At 45.9% G+C, this 19,604-nt stretch overlaps 1 long non-coding RNA gene across 1 annotated transcript; it reads left to right on the top strand.

The window, feature by feature from the left end:
• Window positions 1-12,824: 12,824 nt before the first annotated feature.
• LOC134757950 (uncharacterized) lies at window positions 12,825-17,393 on the top strand. Its single transcript, XR_010132617.1, has 3 exons — window positions 12,825-12,895; window positions 13,778-13,843; window positions 17,138-17,393. It is a non-coding gene; the product is annotated as an uncharacterized lncRNA (long non-coding RNA).
• Window positions 17,394-19,604: the final 2,211 nt, after the last annotated feature.

Raw genomic sequence — 19,604 nt, 5'->3', positions numbered from 1 at the left:
GCTGAAGCGACCCTCCTACCACAGCAGGGAGTCCCTCAGGTACTCAGGAGGCTGAGGTAGGAGGAAGTTACATGGCCAAGCCCGATGTTATCAGTTGGGGCAGTTTACATCTCGAGTGGAAGGAACTGCAAATTTGCACAGTAGAAATTATAGATTTAAGGAGGGATGAACAACTGGGGCCAATACGGGACTGCCTGTAGTCCCTCAGCTACTCAGGAGGCTCAGGTGCTAACGATGTGCACCACCTCAGCCTGTAGGGACTGCAGGCATGCACCACCATGCCTGGCTAATTTTTATATTTTTTTGTTGTAGAGAGAGGATCATCTTATGTGCTCAGGCTGGTCTCAAACTCCTGGGCTGAAGCGATCTGCCTACCTCAGCCTCTCAATTGCTGGGACTGCAGGTGTGAGCCACTGCATCTGGCCCTTGTTCCATCTTTATGGCTTCTAAAACATCTTCTGAACACTTATAACTTGCAGCCCTTATTGTTACAGTGCTGTGTGTGTGTGTGTGTGTGTGTGTGTGTGTTTCCTACTTGGCTTCCAGAAACCCAGCTCCTAAAGAGAAGTCCCCCAGCCCCTTCTGCTGCCAGCTGTTCTCTGCTGTGGGCCTGTCTTCATCAGGTGTTCCATTGAGAGATGCTGCTTTTCTCCCCTCAGACCACCAGGGATGGCTCTACGGTTGCATCCACTGGAGATCAATTGAAGTCGGTCTGGATCTCACAAATGGAGTCCCTTTGCCACTGTGTCTATGAAGGATTCTGGCTCCTGTTTTCACCAGTTTTCAGCACCACTAAAACACTTTGTTTCCTAATTAAGCTGTTTCCAGGTCTTTCCTGTCTCACAATAGAAAATGACCTCTGGGCCATCCCTAGGAAAAAGCATGTGTTACCACTGAGGTTTTTCCTGCATCAGACTGCATTGACCTCAAGAGCTTATGCTTGGATCATCATCCTTTTAAGGCAACTAAAATTCAAGTTCATTAACTATCCCATTCTATTCTGGCTCATTCTGCAGTTGGTCAACCTTGTTCTTTCTTAGAGCAGATACCCTCGTCTCTTTCCTTGTGACCATGGGTATTGAGGGGAAGTTCTCTACAGATGGAATCTTTCTTTAGCATTATTTAGTGGGCTTGTATTCTCTTGTAAGTCTTTTTATCCCCTCTCCATTAAAAAGCAGCTTGAGCTATGTGTACATGGTGAATTCATCACAGTGTTCTGGCAGGATTTCCAAATACAGGGAAATGTGATTATAAAACAATTCATTATGTGATAAACTTGGATAGACCGCCCACAGACACATTTTTGATTGTCAATGCTAATTGGGACAAGAAAGAACACGGGTAATTGAAATTCTCTGCTATCCCACAAATGCTATTTTAGTTGCTCTGGTGGTTTTTTAATGTGTCAGTTTAGCTTGGTTGAATTACATTTCCCAAAATTACATTTCCTATTGGTTTTTGGTTGGGATGGGCCACAAAACAGATTCTTCCAGGAGATTTGCGGGGAAAAAGGAAAGTTGCAGCCATTGTGCAGCTCACACACCTCGTCACTCATCTCCTGGCTCACCTTGTTCACATGAGGCAGGGGTCAGGCCTGCAACTGCTCCACCCTCCCAAGCCTGCCTCAGCTTCTCCCACTCCTGGGTGTGTGTTGAGCTCTTGGATGGTGTTGGTTACTGCAGGACGTTCAAGGTCACCATCAAGCTCAGATGCAGCAAGAACTGAAAGACTTTGGTCCATTTTTGTGGGCTCCAGCTCAGCTCCTGATTGTGGTTTCACGTTGCTCTTCCTCTTTTTTTTTTTTTTTGAGACAGAGTGTTGCTCCATCACCCAGGCGGGAGTGCAGCGGTGCTATCTCTGCTCACTGCAACCTCCGCCTCCCAGGTTCAAGTGATTCTCTTGCCTCAGCCTCCTGAGTAGCTGGGATTACAGGCATCTGCCACCATGCCCAGCTAATTTTTACATTTTTAGTAGAGACGGGTTTAACCATCTTGGCCAGGCTGGTCTTGAACACCTGACCTCCTGATACACCTGCCTCAGCCTCCCAAAGTGCTGGGATTAGGCGTGAGCCACTGTGCCTGGCCTGCTCTCTTTTAATATCCATCTTTCCTTTCTGATATATTAATAGTTTGTATACTTGTCCCACCCAAATCTGATGTTGCATTGTAATCCCCAGTGTTAGAGGTAGGGCCCGGTGGGAGGTGACTGCATCATGGGGGTAGAATTCTCATGAATGGTTTAGCACCATCCCCTTGGTGCTGTTCTCACAGTAGTGAGTTCTTGCAAAATCTAGTTAAAAGTGTGTGGCACCTCCCCCTATCCTCTTGCTCCTACTTTCACCACACAACATGCAAGCTCCTGCTTCGTCTGCCATGACTGTAAGCTTCCCGAGGCCTCCCCAGAAGCTGATACTGCAGCTATGTTTCCTGTACAGCCTACAGAAGCGTGAACCATTTAAACGTCTTTTCTTTATAAATTACCCAGTCTCAGGTATTTCTTTACAGCAATGCAAGAACAGCCTAACACACTTCTCAACTGCCCACCCTATAGACGTCAACTTCCCTCAGACACAAAAACAGCTTTTCAGAGATGACTTAACCAGCTCCCACAATTGCTTAAGGTTAAATACCTCTGTCAACCTAAATAACAGAGAGAAGCTCTCTAAAAGATACTTATTTGGGAATAAAGCACTGCAGTGGAAATAAGCATGCAGCAGTAAACTATGTTGGTATTCAGGGTGGTTAAAGGAAGACAAAGATTTTTAAAGGAAAAAATAAGGAGGATTACATAAATGTTTTTGAAATAATTATCCTGGGCTACAAAGAACAATAGCAAGAGTGATGCCAGTCCGAGAGTGTGTAGGCAGTCGCTGGGCAGATGTCCTTGCAGGAGTATTTTTTATGTAAGGTTGTGACAGCCTTTGTGCTAAGTTGTAGTTTTTATTGCTTTTGGTAGTCATTTCTGTTAGCAGGCATGTAAGCATGAGAATCCTCTTCATGTCTTTTCCTGGCTCTATTTGTCAAGGTTACCTTAACATAAGTGACTCCATTTCGATGCTGACAAATTACATACCTCTAACAAAACCCTGTATATATCTATTTCTATCTCTGTTATCTCTGTCCCTACCATCTCTAGCTCTATTTTCATCTCATCTCTATATTTCTTTTTCTATCTCTCATCTCTGTTTCTCTCGTCTATCATTTCTATATCTCTAACACCTGTATCTATATCTCTATTTCTATCTTCTATAAAATCTCCTAATGCTTCTGCTTCTGGTTGACCTTGACTGATACAGTTGCTATGGTCAAATGACTCCCAACCAAGTAAGAAGAAAGGTTTTGAGGAGGTGAAGCAAATGTCCATATTCTGGAGTCTCTGGAGAAGAGGAAGGGGCCTTGCTAGGTGGAGCAATGCTGACTCCACTTTCCTGCGCTTGGGCTGGACTTTCACTTTCTGGTTCACAGGCTGCTGGTAAGATTTGTCTCTTTTTTTTTTTTTTTTTTTGAGACAAAGTCTCCGTCTGTTGTCAGGCTGGAGTACAGTGGTGTCTTCCGTGACGTGGAGGCTTCCGTGACGTCACAAGAGCGTGCCTTCCGTGACGTCACAAGAGCACGCCTTCCGTGACGTCACAAGGGCGCGCCTTCGCCGACACCATAGAGGTGGGCTTTTGGCGACCTCAGAGGCGCGGGAGTTCGGCTATATCACTGGGGCGCTACGGTGCCTGGAGCTGGGCAGTCTTCTCGTCAGAGTGGGGACTGGTAAGAGTGACCTCCCCGCCAGGTCCTGTGTGTTGCCGGCTGAAGAAGGGTAGGTGAAAAATTCAGACCCAGCACAGTGTTTATGTTGGTCAAAAATAGAAAACTATGTCTGGCACGGCCGAGGCGGGAGGACCCTTCAGGCCAAGAGCAGCCTAGCAACATGGTGCAACCCCATCTCTGTAGTCCTACCTCAGCCCCCCAGCTTCTTGAACCCAAAGGTTCAAGGCTCCAGTGAGCTATGATCCCACCACAGCATTCCAGCCTGAGAGATTGAGGTAAACCCTGTCTAAAAAAATTAAAAAGCTATCCAAGTGTGCAACAGGGAGGGACTGCTAAATAAAACATGAGGGTGGCTGGGCCCTACTGTAATCCCAGCACTTTGGGAGGCCGAGGCAGGAGGATGGATGGCTTGGGCTCAGGAGTTCGAGACCAGCCTGGGCAACATGATGAAACCCCGTCTCTACAAAAGTTACAAAAATTAGCCGGGCGCGGTGTGCACCTGGCCTAATTTTTGTATTTTTTTCTAGAGACGGGGTGGGATGGGGGGGCTCGCTATGTTGCCCGGGCCAGTTTCGAACTCCTGAGTTGAAGCGATCTTCTCACCTTGGCCATCAGAGTTGTCGGAATTACAGGCCTGCGGGACAGCGCCCCACCTGGGTTAGGCTACTTAATAACATAAGAAAGTGCTCCGCCAGGCTCAGTGGCTGACACCTGTAATCCCAACACTTTGGGAGGCCGAGGCGGGTGGATCACCTGAGGTCAGGAGTTGGAGACCAGCCTGGCCATGGTGAAACCCAGTCTCTACAAAAAATACAAAAATTAGCCGGCCGTGGTGGCGCATGCCTGTAGTCCCAGCTACTTGGGAGGCTGATAAAGGAGAATTACTTGAACCTGGGAGGCGGAGGTTGCATTGGGCCAAGATTGCACCACTGCACCCCAGCCTGGGCGACACAGCGACTCCAAAGTTTGACACCAGCCTGGGCAATGTAGTGACACCCTGTCTCTACAAAACAAACAAAAACCCAGGCATAACTGTGTCCACTGTGGCCCCAGCTAGTTAGGAGGCTGAGGCAGGAGGATCACTTGAGGCCAGGAGCTCAAGGCTGCAGTGAGCTATGATAATCCCACTGCTTCCCATCCTGAGCAATAGAATGAAAGCGTGTCTCTAGATAGCTAGCTAGTTAGCTAGATAATTGATACGTAGTTTTGTATCAAATTTTTTCCCTAGATTTGAGCATGTTTTTCTAAAGTAACATTCAACACATCAGCATTTTACAGTGTTATTATTTGTTAATATGATTATGTTTTTCTGAAATACAGTGTCCTTTACAAAAGCAGTTTTGTCTTTCAAAGCACATAGATAAGGCCCTCAAGTGAATTTGTCTGATGTTGGCGACCTTGGTACCATTTTGTCCACTTGATTGGAAAAGCCAGTCAATAATCTCAGGTCACTGTTGGCCTTAGAAGAAGAGCCCAAAGGCAACAAGCAAAGGCGCTGGTGTCCAGTCGCCTTCTAGAAGCATTTTCAATTTCCCTTAAGGTTTCCCTTGATGAACATAGAAGTACTGTATGTAGAATTGACCCAGTGCTGCCCTGGCAACTTTGTATATTAGCCCAAATTTACATTTCTTACCTTTATGAGAGGCACCCTGGTAGGCTAGTGGAGTTACACACAAAGTCTGATCTCAGCTGCACTGTCCAGAGATGCAACACGGTCCAATCAAATAACATTCTCTGAGCCCGTTTCTTCAGCTGTGAAAGAAGAATAACATACCCATCTAAAAAGGCAGCTTATTGTATTTGATTGGTCTTTTATTTTCTATGAAACTGTGTTTAACACAGTAATTATTTTCATTTGTATACTACATTTGTGTTGTGTTTTTGGTTTTAGTTTTCTTTTTGAAATGGAGTCTTTTTTTAGTGGTTTTTTGTTTTGTTTTGTTTTGTTTTTGAGATGGAGTCTTTCTATTGTCACCCAGGCTAGAGTGCAGTGGCGTGATCTCCGCTCACTGCAACCTCCACCTCCCAGGTTCAAGTGATTCTCCTGCCTCAGCCTCCTGAGAAGCTGGGATTACAAGTGCCCACCACCACGCCCAGCTAATTTTTTAAATATATTTTTAGTAGAGATGGGGTTACAACATGTTGCCCAGGCTGGTCTCAAACTACTGATGTCAAGTGATCCACCCGCCTTGGCTTCCCAAAGTGCTGGGATTATAGGCATGAGCCACGGCGTCTGGCTTGTTTTAAAATAAGGGTTTCTTGGCTAGGCATGGTGGCTCACACCTGTAATCCCAGCACTTTGGGAGGCCAAGGTCAGTGGATCACCTGAGGTCAGGAGTTTGAGACCAGCCTGACCAATATGGAGAAACCCTGTCTCAACTGAAAATACAAAATTAGCCAGGCATGTTGGTGCGTGCCTGTAATCCCAGCTACTCAGGAGGCTGAGGAAGGAGAATTGCTTGAACCCAGGGGGCAGAGGTTGCAGTGAGCTGAGATCGCACCATTGTACTCCAGCCTGGGCAACGAGCAAAACTCTGTCTCAAAATAAAAAAAAAGATTTCTTAAAATGATATTTTCAGTATTTTATAGATGATGTGTAAGCAGCAATCTTAATAGGATGTTACCCAACACTTTGCGAGACTGGCAGCTGATTTGATCCAGATGTCTCTAATTCTTTTTTCTTTTTCTGTTCTTTTTTTTTTTTTTTTTGACAGAGCCTTGCTCCGTCCGCCATGCTGGAGTGCAGTGGCACGATCTTGGCTCACTGCAACCTCCACCTCCCGGGTTCAAGTGATTCTCATGCCTCAGGCTCCCGAGTAGCTGGGATTACAGGTGCGCGCCACAATGCCCAGCTAATTGTTTTGTATTTTTGGTAGAGACAGCATTTCACCATGTTGGCCAGGCTGGTCTCAAACTCCTGACCTTAGGTGATCTGCCTGCCTCGGCTTCCCAAAGTGTTAGGATTACAGGCGTCAGCCACTGTGCCTGGACCAGATGTCTCTAATTCTAACATGAGATGTATTGCAGGATCATAGCAGAGTGAGCTGCTGATGTATCCAGAAGAAAATGAGCATGGAACTCTCACGACAGCTGTTCTGAGAAGTGTGTGTGTGCTGTGCTTGAATATCTCACTGCTCATTTATACACAGGCTTTCTGGTGACTGAGTTAACAGTATCTGTTTCATAAATAATGTAGCCCTCTTTCTTTCTTTCTCTCTCTCTCTCTCTCTTTTTTTTTTTTTTTTTGAGACAGGGTCTTGCTCTGCTACCCAGGCTGGAGTGCAATGGTGCAGTCTCGGCTCACCGCAACTTCAGCCTCCTGGGTTCAAGCGATTCTCCTGCCTCAGCCTCCCAAGTAGCTGGGATTACAGGCTTGCACCACCACGCCTGGAGTTTCGCTGTTGTTGCCCAGGCTGGAGTGCAATGGCACAATCTCGGCTCACCACAATCTTTGCCTTTCAGGTTCAAGGGATTCTCCTGCCTCAGCCTCCCAAGTAGCTGGGATTATAGGCATGTGCCACCACACCCGGCTAATGTTGTAGTTTTAGTAGAGACGGGGTTTCTCTATGTTGGTTAGGCTGGTCTCAAACTCCTGACCTCAGGTGATCTACCCGCCTCGGCCTCTCAAAGTGCTGGGATCACAGGCATGAGCCATCACTCCTGGCCTAATTTTTGTATTTTTAGTAGAGAGAGGGTTTCATTCTGTTGGCCAGGCTGGTCCCGAATTCCTGACCTCAAGTTATCTGCCTGCCTTGGCCTCCCAAACTGTTGGAATTACAGGCGTGAACCACCATGCCTGGCCAGCTCTATTTCTTTAAGCCTGCATGTTTTGCACTTGTTAAAAGTATTTGAACATACAATTACTCAGCTTCCCTTGTTTACGTGTGAATTTTGTATAATCTTAAATATTTTTTTTCCAATCTAAGCTTTATTTTATCCCATTTCTTCTATATTTGTAAAACTTTAGGTGGCTATCTTCATTGAAAGTTTTTTCTCAAAAGCCTTAAGATAGAACATAGTTCTTGGCAGCAATTTGAAAGTTATTTGAGGAGAAGGGGAGACTTACAATGATGATTCAAATGAAGGAAACTAAAAAGTAATGAAGCAAGGCAGAGGAAAAATCAGTATTCACTTGAGCACATGCCAAAAGAATAACATTTCAAATGTAACTAGAAAAAAGTATGCTGAAGTTCGCAATACAGAAATAATTATCAATAAGATAGCTTTAAAGCCCTGCTCAGCTTTTGAATGTTGGGAATTGACCCAGAGGTGGCTGTAACCTAAGATGGTTCCTTCAGTAATGACCATTTTTTCTTTTTCTTTTTCAATGATTATTCCCCACCTTCTAAGAGACAAAGACCAACGAGCCACCACAGCCACCAGTCCCAGAACCCGCCAATGCTGGGGAATGGAAAATGAGGGAGTTCAACTCTGGTAAGTTCTCAGCGAAATCCATGACCTTTTCCTTTATCTACTGGACTCTCAATGTGACTGATGAAAGTTACCACATGCTCTGCAGGGGGAAATGGTTTAGCATGTGTTACTACATCTTAATCACATCTTTGTAAAGCCAGGAGCATGTTACAAATCACGTTACAGACATTGTTTAAACATGGTCTGTATTTACCAAAGTATAGGACGTTGTATCATCTCATATTAATTAGTTGGCTCAAAATTAGTGCTAATGACTTAGTAATTCAGTGATTTCTGTTAGCTTTAAAACCTTTATTTCAGAACTATTTCACCTCTTGGTTTTCATTTTTGCTGTGTGTCACTGCCTGCCGGCTGCTAATTTATTAACTCCCAGTGAATCATGTGTCCTGTGAAGAGACTGAATATTAGTGGCAATTTATGTTGATGATTTGTATTTTGAATAAATAGTTTGAATACATAGAACATTAAACTTGTATACATTTTGAAAATAGTATTTTAATATTCTACTGTGTCATAGTTACAATGATTGGATATATATTGAATTTATATGTACTTTAAGTTGTTATATGTTTATGGTCTTTAGCATTCTAACGTGCAATTGTATATCTGTTAAGTGTTTTTTTTTCAAGATTAGACTGATTTATTGAGGCATCTGTTTGATGCCACATTAAGTGGCCCAGGCTTTGTGTAGGGGTTGAGGTTAAAGCAGGAAGAAGGGTGGTGAGAGGCGGGGTACCAGGATTAGGTTGGAATACCTGGGGATGCTCTGAGGCTCCCCAAGTTTCCCTGGTCTTGGCCAGCTGTGCTGCTGGCCTGGGCATCTGATGGGCCTGCAAGGGTGGTCCAGGGGCTATGGCAGGGACTTTGGAGTCACGCCGTTGGCTTTGAATCCAGACTCCTACACTTGGTAGCTGTGAACTCTCCCTGCCTCAGGGACCTGCAGAACTGAGCTCTGTCTGAGCCAGGTTCCATCCAGGCACTGCGGATCCATCCAGAGGGGCACTGCCTCAGGTTGCTCGCTGTTTGCTGCCTTCTCAAACAGACCCTTGTCTCCTTCTATGCCCTCACAATCCAGTGGAGGAGACGAAACTCATCTGCCTCTGTCCCTCTGGGCACACCTCATGCCAGGTGCATGTGTGGACAGGGGCCATGCTCCTGGGCTTCCAAAGTTGGAGAAAGCTGCCAGGCTCAGGTGGGTACATCACAGCAGCTGCTGCCCTCTGAACACAGTGACAAAAGAACACTCTGGGCCTGGAGCCCTGGTCTGGGGCATTGGGCAAGGCTGTTGCACTTCTCTGATCCCATTTTCCCATCTGGAAAGTGCGCTGATGTATTTCCCTGTGGGCACTGAGGGCTCAGTGTTAGTTTGAGAGCCAGCATCTGGGGTTTGGGCTGTAATTACCTATCAGCCCCATAGCTGCGGGGAACCAGGGACTTTGTTGGGATTACCCTAGGCATCAGTTTAGCTTCCTGCCCCTGGCTTGGGCTCAGCACCTGAATTAGTCTAGTGAGTAGGTGGTCCTGGTGGGGGCTGGGGCTTTTACGCAGACCGAGGTCACACCCAGAGCCAGAAGTCTTGGTGCCTGCTCTGGGCAAAGGTGCCAGCCTGTGCGACAAGAGTGAAACTCTGTCTCCAAAACAAAAACAAAAAACCTTGCATCATTTCAAGGGGCTCACACCTCCCTAAGGGCCTGGTAATTGGCTGGCTCTGGCCTGCATCTGGCCCCGAGGGTGTAGGTAACACCCCACCTTACCTGGTTTCTTCCTGCCAGGGCCAATCTTCAGACCTCAGGACTTTGCAGCCTATCCCACCTCCCCTCTGGCCAGCCTTGAGCCCTTGTGGGTCCAGCACTTTTTCCAGGCTGTCTCCTGGTTGTCCTTCTGCCTCGAGGCCTGGCTCATGCTGCTCCCCCTCCCACTCTCCAAGACCCACAAGGACCACTCCACACCTGGCTCAGCCCCATCCCCTCAGATAGTCCTTTCTCTTTCCTCAGGTGGCCAGGTGCATATCTTGGTGTGAGGACCTTCACTGTACCTGGGAATGCCTACTGGTTACCTCGGTAACAGAGAACAAGGCATTTACGTGATATGAGTGTCTTGTTTCACTGTCTACATGGCTAGGGAGGGAGTCAATAATAGGCTTTTCACTTGCTGCAAGGGCCAGTTCTCCTGGCCCCATGGCTCTAGGGATGGAGGACGCTGCAGGAGATGCACCGCTCACTTCCCAGCTGAGGACTGTGGGTCATCTCAGGGCAATTTCACAGTCCCCACATGCCCCACACCCTCAGCTCTGCAAATACCAAGCAGTGCAGCCTGCCTAGGGGATGATGGGCTCGAGAGTGCCCAGGTAGTGCCCAGAGTGCCCTTGGCAGGCCCCTCACCTAGCTGCTTCCACAGCTCTGTCGCAAGAGTTCTAACCTTTTTTGACCATGAAGCCTGCTGAGAATAAGAGCTGTGGACTGTTTTCCCAGAAAGGCATGTACATGCTCTCCACACAAAACCTTTCATCGTGGCCAAGCACAGTGGCTCATGTAATCCCAGAACTTTGGGAGGCGGAGCCAGTCGGATCACCTGAGGTCAGGAGTTCAAGACCAGCCCGCCCAACATGGCGAAACCCTGTCTCTACTAAAAATACAAAAAATTAGCCAGGTGTGATGGCAGCCACCTGTAATCTCAGCTACTCCGGAGGCTGAGGCAGGAGAATCACTTGAACCTGGGAGGCGCAGGTTGTAGTGTGGTGAGATCACGCCACTGCACTCCAGCCTGGGTGACAGGAGTGAAACTCTGTCTCAAAAAACAAAACAAAACAAAACCTTGCATCCTTTCAGGGGGCTCACACCTCCCTAAGGGCCCAGTAATTAAACCCTTTGGGCCTGAGGGTGAGAAACTTTGTCTCAGTTCTTCCCCGAGTGATCAGCCCAGGGGTAAGGAAGGAGAAGCCAGAAAGCAGGACCCATGAGAAGGTCCCCCTCCTGGAGTTTGAGGCCCACTCCCTCCTGCCCCTGCCTCTCCTCTGTCCAGGACTCCTCCCTGCTCTGCCCCACTCCTGGGGCCATAACCATGGGGAGCTGTGGTTTTCTACAGGCCCCTGGGCACAAAGTGGGCAGGCTCACCTGGAGGCGATCAGAGTAACATGGCAGGAAGTGAGGGGGAAAGCCGCCCTGGAACTGTGCCTCTCTGCCCCCTGACGTTACTGGCGTGCACTCCTCCCTCCCCTCACTCAGGCAGTGGCATGAGTTCCATGTGAGCGCTGTCCTGCTCCCTCTGCTGCCTCTTTTTTTTCTTGGGGCTGCCATAACACTTTCCCTTCCCCAGCCCTGCCAACCTGGTGGGACATTGGGCTTCCCTCTCACAGGGTCCTGGGGACAGGCCCATCCTTTATCATATCCACAGAGAGACCCTTTTTTTCTTCAGGACCTGGGGAGCAGCCAGGTTCCATGAGTTAAATGCAGATCTGAACCAAGCTGGGATTGGGGTACACACTCTCCTCTACTGAAAAGTAGCTAGGGATTCCAACTAGGTGAGAAGGAGAGTGGGGCAGAGCCAGACCAGACAAGCACTGATCACCTGGAAGGAGCCTGCCATCAAAGGTCTTGGCAAATGCTGGGTGCAGTGGCTCGCTCCTGTAATCCCAGCACTTTGCGGGGCTGAGACAGGTGGACTACTTGAGGCAAGGAGTTCGAGTCCAGCCTGGGCAACATGGCAAAACCCCATCTCTACTAGAAATACAAAAATTAGCTAGGCATGCTACACTCCTGTAATCCCAGCTACTCAGGAGACTGAGGCAGGAGAATCACTTGAACTGGGGAGGCAGAGGTCGAAGTGAGCTGAGATTGTGCCCCTGCACTCCAGTCTGGGAGACAGAGTGAAACTGGCCTCAAAAAAATAAAAAGAATATGGCCTTGGCAGAGAGGGGCAAGCCCAGCAGTGCCTTCCCTTGGGTTTCTCCTGTGTAGGCCTCTGCCATGAGGAGGTGCTTCCTTCTGCCTGTCCATGGCCCACAGCAATGCAATGTCTGCTTCTGGGGGTTGAGTGGGAGACTGCTGGCAGAACTGGAAACCTTCAGGTGGGGTTTTTTTGTTTTGTTTTGTTTTTGAGATGGAGCGTCACTCTGTCACCCAGGCTGGAGTGCAGTGGTGGAATCTCCATTCACTGCAACCTCCGCCCCCCTGGGTTCAAACAATTCTACTGTCTCAGCCTCCTGAGTAGCTGAGATTACAGGCATGTGCCACCATGCCCACATAGTTTTTGTATTTTTTGTATAGATGGCATTTCACCATGTTGGCTGGGCTGGTCTTGAACTCCTGACCTCAACTGATCCACCCACCTCGGCCTCCCAAAGTGCTGGAATTACAGGCATGAGCCACTGAGCCCAGCCCCTTCAGGGGGGTTTTGAGGCTTCACTACAATACTAGTTTCCTGTGGCTGCTGCAACAAATTACCACACACTTAGTGACTTAAAACAACCAAAATGTATTCCCTTACAGGCCTGAAGGCCAGAATTCTGCAGTAAGTCCTGCTGAGTCAAGGTGGGAGCAGGGTCGGTGGCTTCCGAGGCTCTGCGGGAGAATCCGTTTCCTGGCTGTAGAGGTGGCCTGCACTCCTCGGCTTGTGCTGCCTGTCTCAAATGACTGGAGTTTCCTGCTTCTGTCACTACACCTCCCACCCTCTCCATCACCTGCTCTGCTCTTACAAGGATCCGAGTGAGTACATCAACCCCAAAAGCCAAAGACCGTTAACTTCATTATATCTGCAAAGCCCCTTTTGCCATATAAGGTCATGTTCACCAGTTCCCGGGATTAGGATATGGGCATCTTGGGGGCATCAGCATGCTACAGCTAGGCTGCAAAACTGTTACACCCTCCTGGTGTTTCAACGATTGGGAGAAAAAGGGTTGGCATTTTTTGCTTGGGTGTCCCTCTTAAACTTGTATCTGTAAGGTCGGGGGTCCCTCTTAATCTTGTGTTTTTGTTTTTGTTTTTTTGAGGTGGAGTCTTGCTCTGTCATCCAGGCTGGCAGTGGCATGATCTTGGCTCACTGCAATGTCTGCCTCCTGGGTTCAGGTGATTCTCCTGCCTCAGCCTCCTGAGTAGCTGGGACTACAGGTGCCCACCACCATGCCCTGCTGTTTTGTATTTTTGGTAGGGACGGGGTGGGGGTGGGGCTAGGGAGGGGGGTTTTGGCTATGTTGTCCTGAGCTCAAGGCGATCCGCCTGCCTCTGCTGCCAAAGTGCTGGGATTACAGGCCTGCACCACTGCACCCGGCTGCTGTAAAGTCTTATTTCACACAGCTGAGACATGTTTTAGGAAGTTTGCTAAAAGACCCCTGGAGGCCGCCTCATTGTGACCTCCCTGTTATTGTGTTTAATTTGATTGAACTTTTCTGCCCTCCTGCTTTTCAGCTTCTCTAATAGTCTCCCATTAAACCAATTCTAAGAACCACCAAAAAAGGGAAATTTTTTCTTGAAAGCAGTAAAATGATATGGACTGTTAGAATGTAAAATATATGAAATAAGTCATTATACGTTAGTGCTGCTCTGACATAGGGACGTATTATTGAGAAGCAACTTTTGCTTGATTTTCAGAGAAATGGAATAATCGTATCGCTGATCTATGTAAACAAATTGAAGAATTGTCTGAAAGAAAATATGGTATGTCTAAACTGGAAAAGTCCTGTAATCTTATGTTCATGGGTGTTTACACAATGGAGTTACTGTTCATCATGGGGGTACCGTGGACAAGCCCAGGGCTGCCGGTGAGTCATGCCATCCTTACATATTTCTCCTTGTAAGGTGCTTTGTAGTGTCTACACACTTTGTTTCTAGATTGCTGCAAAGCTGAGGAAAAGTTGTATTTCTTTAGTTATTAGTTAGCATTTCTTTTAAACTTTCAGTATGGAGATTGGAAATTTACTTACATATTTATTGCAAAGCCCTGGATCTTAGGGATTTCATTGAATTATTTATTTATTTTTTTTTGAGATGGATCCTCACTCTGTCACCCAGGCTGGAGTGCAGTGGCACGATCTCGGCTCACTGCAACCTCCGCCTCCTGGGTTCAAGCAGTTCTCTGCCTCAGCCTCCCGAGCAGCTAGGATTACAGGCATCAGTCACCACGCCTGGCTGATTTTTGTATTTTTAGTAGAGATGGGGTTTCATGATCTTGGCTAGGCTGGTCTTGAACTGCTGACCTCCTGATCCACTCACCTCAGCCTCCCAAAGTGCTGGGATTACAGGTGTGAGCCACCACGCCTGGCCAAATATTATTTTTTTAAATGAATTGTTTCTCTTAGCCTGCTTTGTTAAATTTGGAATTCATCTGGGCACGGTGGCTCACACCTGTAATCCCAGCACGTTGGGAGGCCAAGGCAGGCAGATATCTAGGTCGGGAGTTCAAGTCCAGCTTGACCAACATGGAGAAACTCTGTCTCTACTAAAAATACAAAGTTAGACGGGTGTGGTGGCTCATGTCTGTAATCCCAGCTATTCGGGAGGCCAAGGCAGGAGAATCGCTTGAACCCAGGAGGCAGAGGTTGCGGTGAGCCGAGGTTGCACCATTGCACTCTAGCCTGGGCAAAAAGAGCAAAACTCCATCTCAAAATAAATAAATAAATAAAATGTTCAGTACTCACCAAGGTACTCCTGTTGTCTCTACTTTTATCTTGATGCATCACTGAATTGATGTTAGATTTCAAATTCATCATTGCCCTTATACTATTCTATCCTGAAGTCACCTTTATATAGTGATGAAAGAAATTAGCGATTTGTTATTATCCTCTCTCTGTTGGTATACATCAAATGCTCACCTAAAAAGAGCAACAACCAGTGGAAAACACATGATGTTTTTATTTGGGTGACTATTTACTTGTAACCTACTAGCAAACTATAAAATTGTATGATATGCAGAATTTTAACTGAATTGCTTTAAGTGAACTTTTAAACATGATAAGCAATATTGATGGTATTTATGTTAATATACTTAAAATGAACATTTTTCTTCATCATGAGTAATATAACCTACTCCTCAATGAAAACCTAGCATTAAATTTGCTAATGAATTCAATAACATTTCCATAATATTTTTAGTTACATGCTTAAGGTTCTCTTAGTGTTTCTCCCACTTTTTAATAACTTACGCCTTTTTCGCCTTTGGCTTTTTTTGGTTCATTTTAAAGCAAAAATCTCACAACATGTGGTATCTGGAAACACTGTAACCTAGTGGTAAGACCATAGGCCCTGGGGACACAGGCTGGCCATGTCTCTTCTCCTGTCTGAGCTTTAGTATCCTTTTTTGTGGCCATGAGAACTGAAGATCTGTCCTGAAGATTTGATAAGATAGTAAAGTGCTTCACATAATACCAGACATATAAATACACAGCACATGCTTCCTCCTTACATTTTTATTGATTGATTGATTGAGACAGAATCTTGCTCTCTTGCCCAGGCTGGAATGCAGTGGCGTGACCATGGTTTCTGCAAACTCCACCTCCTGGGTTCAGGCAATTCTCCTGCCTCAGCCTCCCGAGTAGCTGGGATTACAGGTGCCTGCCACCATGCCCAGCTAATTATTGTACTTTTAGTACAGACCAGGTTTTACCATGTTGACCAGGCTGGTCTCGAACTCCTGACCTCATGATCTGCCTGCCTCAGCCTCCCAAACTGCTGGGATTACAGGTGTGAGCCACTGTGCCTAGCCTGTCTTTTCTCTTCACACCCGCAGTTCATGATGAAATATTAAATATGTACTAGTGGATATTACTTTGCTGAATATTGCCTAGTGAATATTAAGTATTTATTCTCACCTTTCAGACATGAGCTTATGAATTCAACAGGTGAAGATTTACAACTTGATAAATCAGCTTTGTGAGGTATGTCTTCAGTCTTAAGTCAGATTAGAAGATTATGTGAGGTAATTAACACAACATTGATTTAATGGTAGCTTCACATGAAATAGTGTGCCTCTAAGTATTAATTATGTCCTAGGACAGGAGAATTCATGTTGTCAAAATTCTCATACTCTCTAGAACAATAAACTCATTTTCTTTTTATTAGTAAGTATTGCATTTATGGGTAGACAAAACTGAAAGAACAATATTTGTTCTACCTTTGAGATGCAAGATTCATCTGGCATAATGCATTGAACAGGTTATTACTGAAGTCTACACCAGTCAACTGAATAAGCATTCATCAAATGTCCGTGATATGCAGGACATAAGTTTTCTTTTAGAGTATGGAACCATACATATTATCTTTTAATTAGATGATTTAGTTAGATATGTTTTTAAAGAACTAGAAATATACTTGATTTTCTTGTTTTGGCTCTGGAGTGGAGTGGGGACGAAACAGAATGGATTCACACTGTTTAGATTTACTAAAATGGAAGGATTGCAGCAAGATCATATCCCTAGTCTCCCCATAGCAAATGTCATCTGCTAGCTGTTTTTTTTTTTTTTTTTGGAGGTTGAAGTTTTGTTCTGTCACCCATGCTGGAGTGCAGTGGTATGATCTCAGCTCATGGCAAGCTCACCTCCTGGGTTCAAGCAATTCTCCCTGCCTCAGCCTCCTAAGTAGCTGGGATTACAGGCCTCTGCCACCACGCCTGCCTAATTTTTGTATTTGTAGTAGAGTTGGGGTTTCACCATGTTGGCCACGCTGGCCTTGAACTCCTGACTTCAGGAGATTCACCCGCCTCAGCCTCCCAAAGTGCTGGGATTATGGGTGTGTCACTGCACTTGGATTTAATGGGATATTTCACTACAGACTTTGGTAAATGGAATATTAGCATTTTTGGTGTTCTTTTTATTTTACTCATACTATTTTTCTTTGGACTCAATCACAATAACAGAATTAAAGATCAAAGTGTAAAAGTTAAAGACTAGTACAGATTCAATAATTATTCTACATACTGTGTTTAAATGATATCCCTTTTTCTTTTTGTTCTTACAGCTCGAGCTGTAAAAGCCAAAGGTCCGGTGATGATCCCATACCCTTTTTTCCAGTCTCATGTTGAAGAATTTTATGTAGAAGGCCTTCCCAAAGGAATTTTTTTTTTTTTTTTGAGATGGAGTTTTCACTCTTATCACCCAGGCTGGGGTGCAATGGCGCAACCTTGCTGGTCACTGCAACCTCTGCCTCCTGGGTTCAAGAAATTCTCCTGCCTTAGCCTCCCAAGTCGCTGGGATTACAGGTGCCTACCACCACACCAGGCTATTTTTTGTATTTTTTAGTGGAGATGGGGTTTCACCATGTTGGCCAGGCCAGTCTTGAACTCCTAACGTCAAGTGATCTTCCCGCCTTGGCCTCCCAGAGTGCTGAGATTACAGACGTGAACCCATGCCTGGCCAGGAATTTTGTTTTTTAGGAAGGCTTTCTACTAATGGAATTCCTGGCCTTGAGAGGATGTTACTTTCTAAGGAAAGGATTTTTTTTGTTATTAAAAGGTAAGATTCCTGGATTCTTATTGGACTGTTATCTCTGTTATGAGTAATCCATCTTTAGTCATTCACCACTAGGGTTGTATTTAATTAAGTCTGAGTTATTTCATGGTGGTTTTGTTTTGTTTTGTTTTTACTGAATTTTGTTCTCATTGCCGTGGCTTGAGGGCAATGGCGTGATCTCAGGTCACCACATTCTCTGCCTTCCAGGTTCAAGCAATTCTCATGCCTCAGCCTCCTGAGTAGCTGGATTTACAGGCATGCGCCACCATGCCTGGCTAATTTTTTGTATATTTAGTAGAGATGGTGTTTCACCAAGTTGACCAGACTGGTCTAGAACTCATGACCTTGGGTGATCCACCCACCTCGGCCTCCCAAAGTGCTGGGATTACAGGCATGAGCCATTGCGCCCAGCCTGGGCCTGCTTCTTTCTCTTTTTCTTTTTTTTTTCATTAGCAGCTTAAAATTGGTGCCTTATTCAGACACGAGCAAAAGGACACTGGCCCAGCTTTGGAAATAGGTGTGAGCCCATCTATGATTTTCCTAGTTTCTCCTCCCCCTTTGCTTTTTGCTCTCTTGTTAGTATATTAATTGTTTTCACTCTCTGAATTTTTTTTCCCCATTTCTTTGGCAGACATTTTTACTTGCCTTGGAAGAGTAGGTGAAGAGCTGTTTTTTAGGACTCTTTGAAAGGGTACAGTATGGGTGACAGTCTTGGCTAATGGTAACATCCAGGGAGCTGGGGTCAGCGCGAGCTGGAATCAGTTCAAATTAGCAAAGCACTGGCACTCAGTGGCAGGAATACAAGTGACTGCAAAGTGTTAAACACATCTGGAAAGGGATACTGACATCATCCTCAGAATCTGTGGGGAGTTCACATAGCCAGTTAAGACCCATTCCTCTTTGACCCTAGAAAGATTCTTTAAAGAATAATACCCTTAGTGGTTTTCTAGCCAGCTTGCCTGCTCATTTATCTTTGAGGATGACATGCCTTGTGGAGCTCCACAGGCCCAAGAGGGGTATGGATTCTGCATTTGAAAGTGCTGAAGCTCTGAGACTGGGTCTTGATGGACCCCAAGACGTCTGTTTCTCCTCTACTCATTGTTCCTTTTTTTTCCCAGCAGCTGGCATTGCTGTTTAAATGGGTTGTTCTTTGCTGTTTTAAGTTGTTTCATAGTGGTGTGTCAGGATTTGGGTTTTCTTAATACTTTCCAAGCTGGTGACTTGAGTGGTGGTTAGGGAGGAACTGTTTTAGGGCTGTTCTGGAGCTATTGAGGTCAGGTGTCTAGATACTCCCAGCTTGTCTGTTGAGGAGAATGCTGTTCTCATTGTGCTGCCTTTGGTGGTGCTGTGTGTGGCTCTTTAGATGTGGGTGGAGGTGAGCTGGGGGAGTTAATGAGATCTTTTTTAGGTGCTTTTGATAAAGTAGCCTGCACTACAGGATTCACTGTGACTTTTTTCCTTAATTTATACATTTCTCTCTGCTAGCTTTTGCTGTCTTTCTCATGCCTTTGATTTTCCCAGCTCCTCTTAGCTGAATTAACCTAAGTGCTCTGCTATGGTTTAAATGTGTCCCCCAAGGTTTATGTGCTGGAAACTCAATCCTCAATGCAACAGTTGGGATGTGGGGCCTAATAAAATAGCCTTCATGAATGAGTTAATGTTGTTATTGTGGTAATAGATTAGTAATCGCAGAGTGGGCTTATTATAAAACAGAGTTCAGCCCTTTTGCCCTCTTGCTTTCTTGCCCTCTCTTTTCCTTCTGCCTTCTGTAGTGGGATGATGCAGCAAGAAGACCCTTACCAGATGCAGGCCCCTCAACCTTGGACTTCCTGACATCCAGAACTGTTAAGAAATAAAATTTATTCCTTTCCTTTCCTTTTCTTCCTTCTTTCCCTTCTCCTCCCTTTTCTTCCCTTCCCATCCCTCCCTCTCTCTCTCCCTCTCTCCTTCCCTCCCTCCTTCCCTCCCTTCCTCCT

This window comes from Gorilla gorilla, chromosome Y (assembly GCF_029281585.2).
Source record: "Gorilla gorilla gorilla isolate KB3781 chromosome Y, NHGRI_mGorGor1-v2.1_pri, whole genome shotgun sequence".
Classification (NCBI taxonomy): Eukaryota; Metazoa; Chordata; class Mammalia; order Primates; family Hominidae; genus Gorilla; species Gorilla gorilla.
Note: the sequence above shows the minus strand (reverse complement) of the source record. Positions and strands in the feature narration are given on the sequence as shown.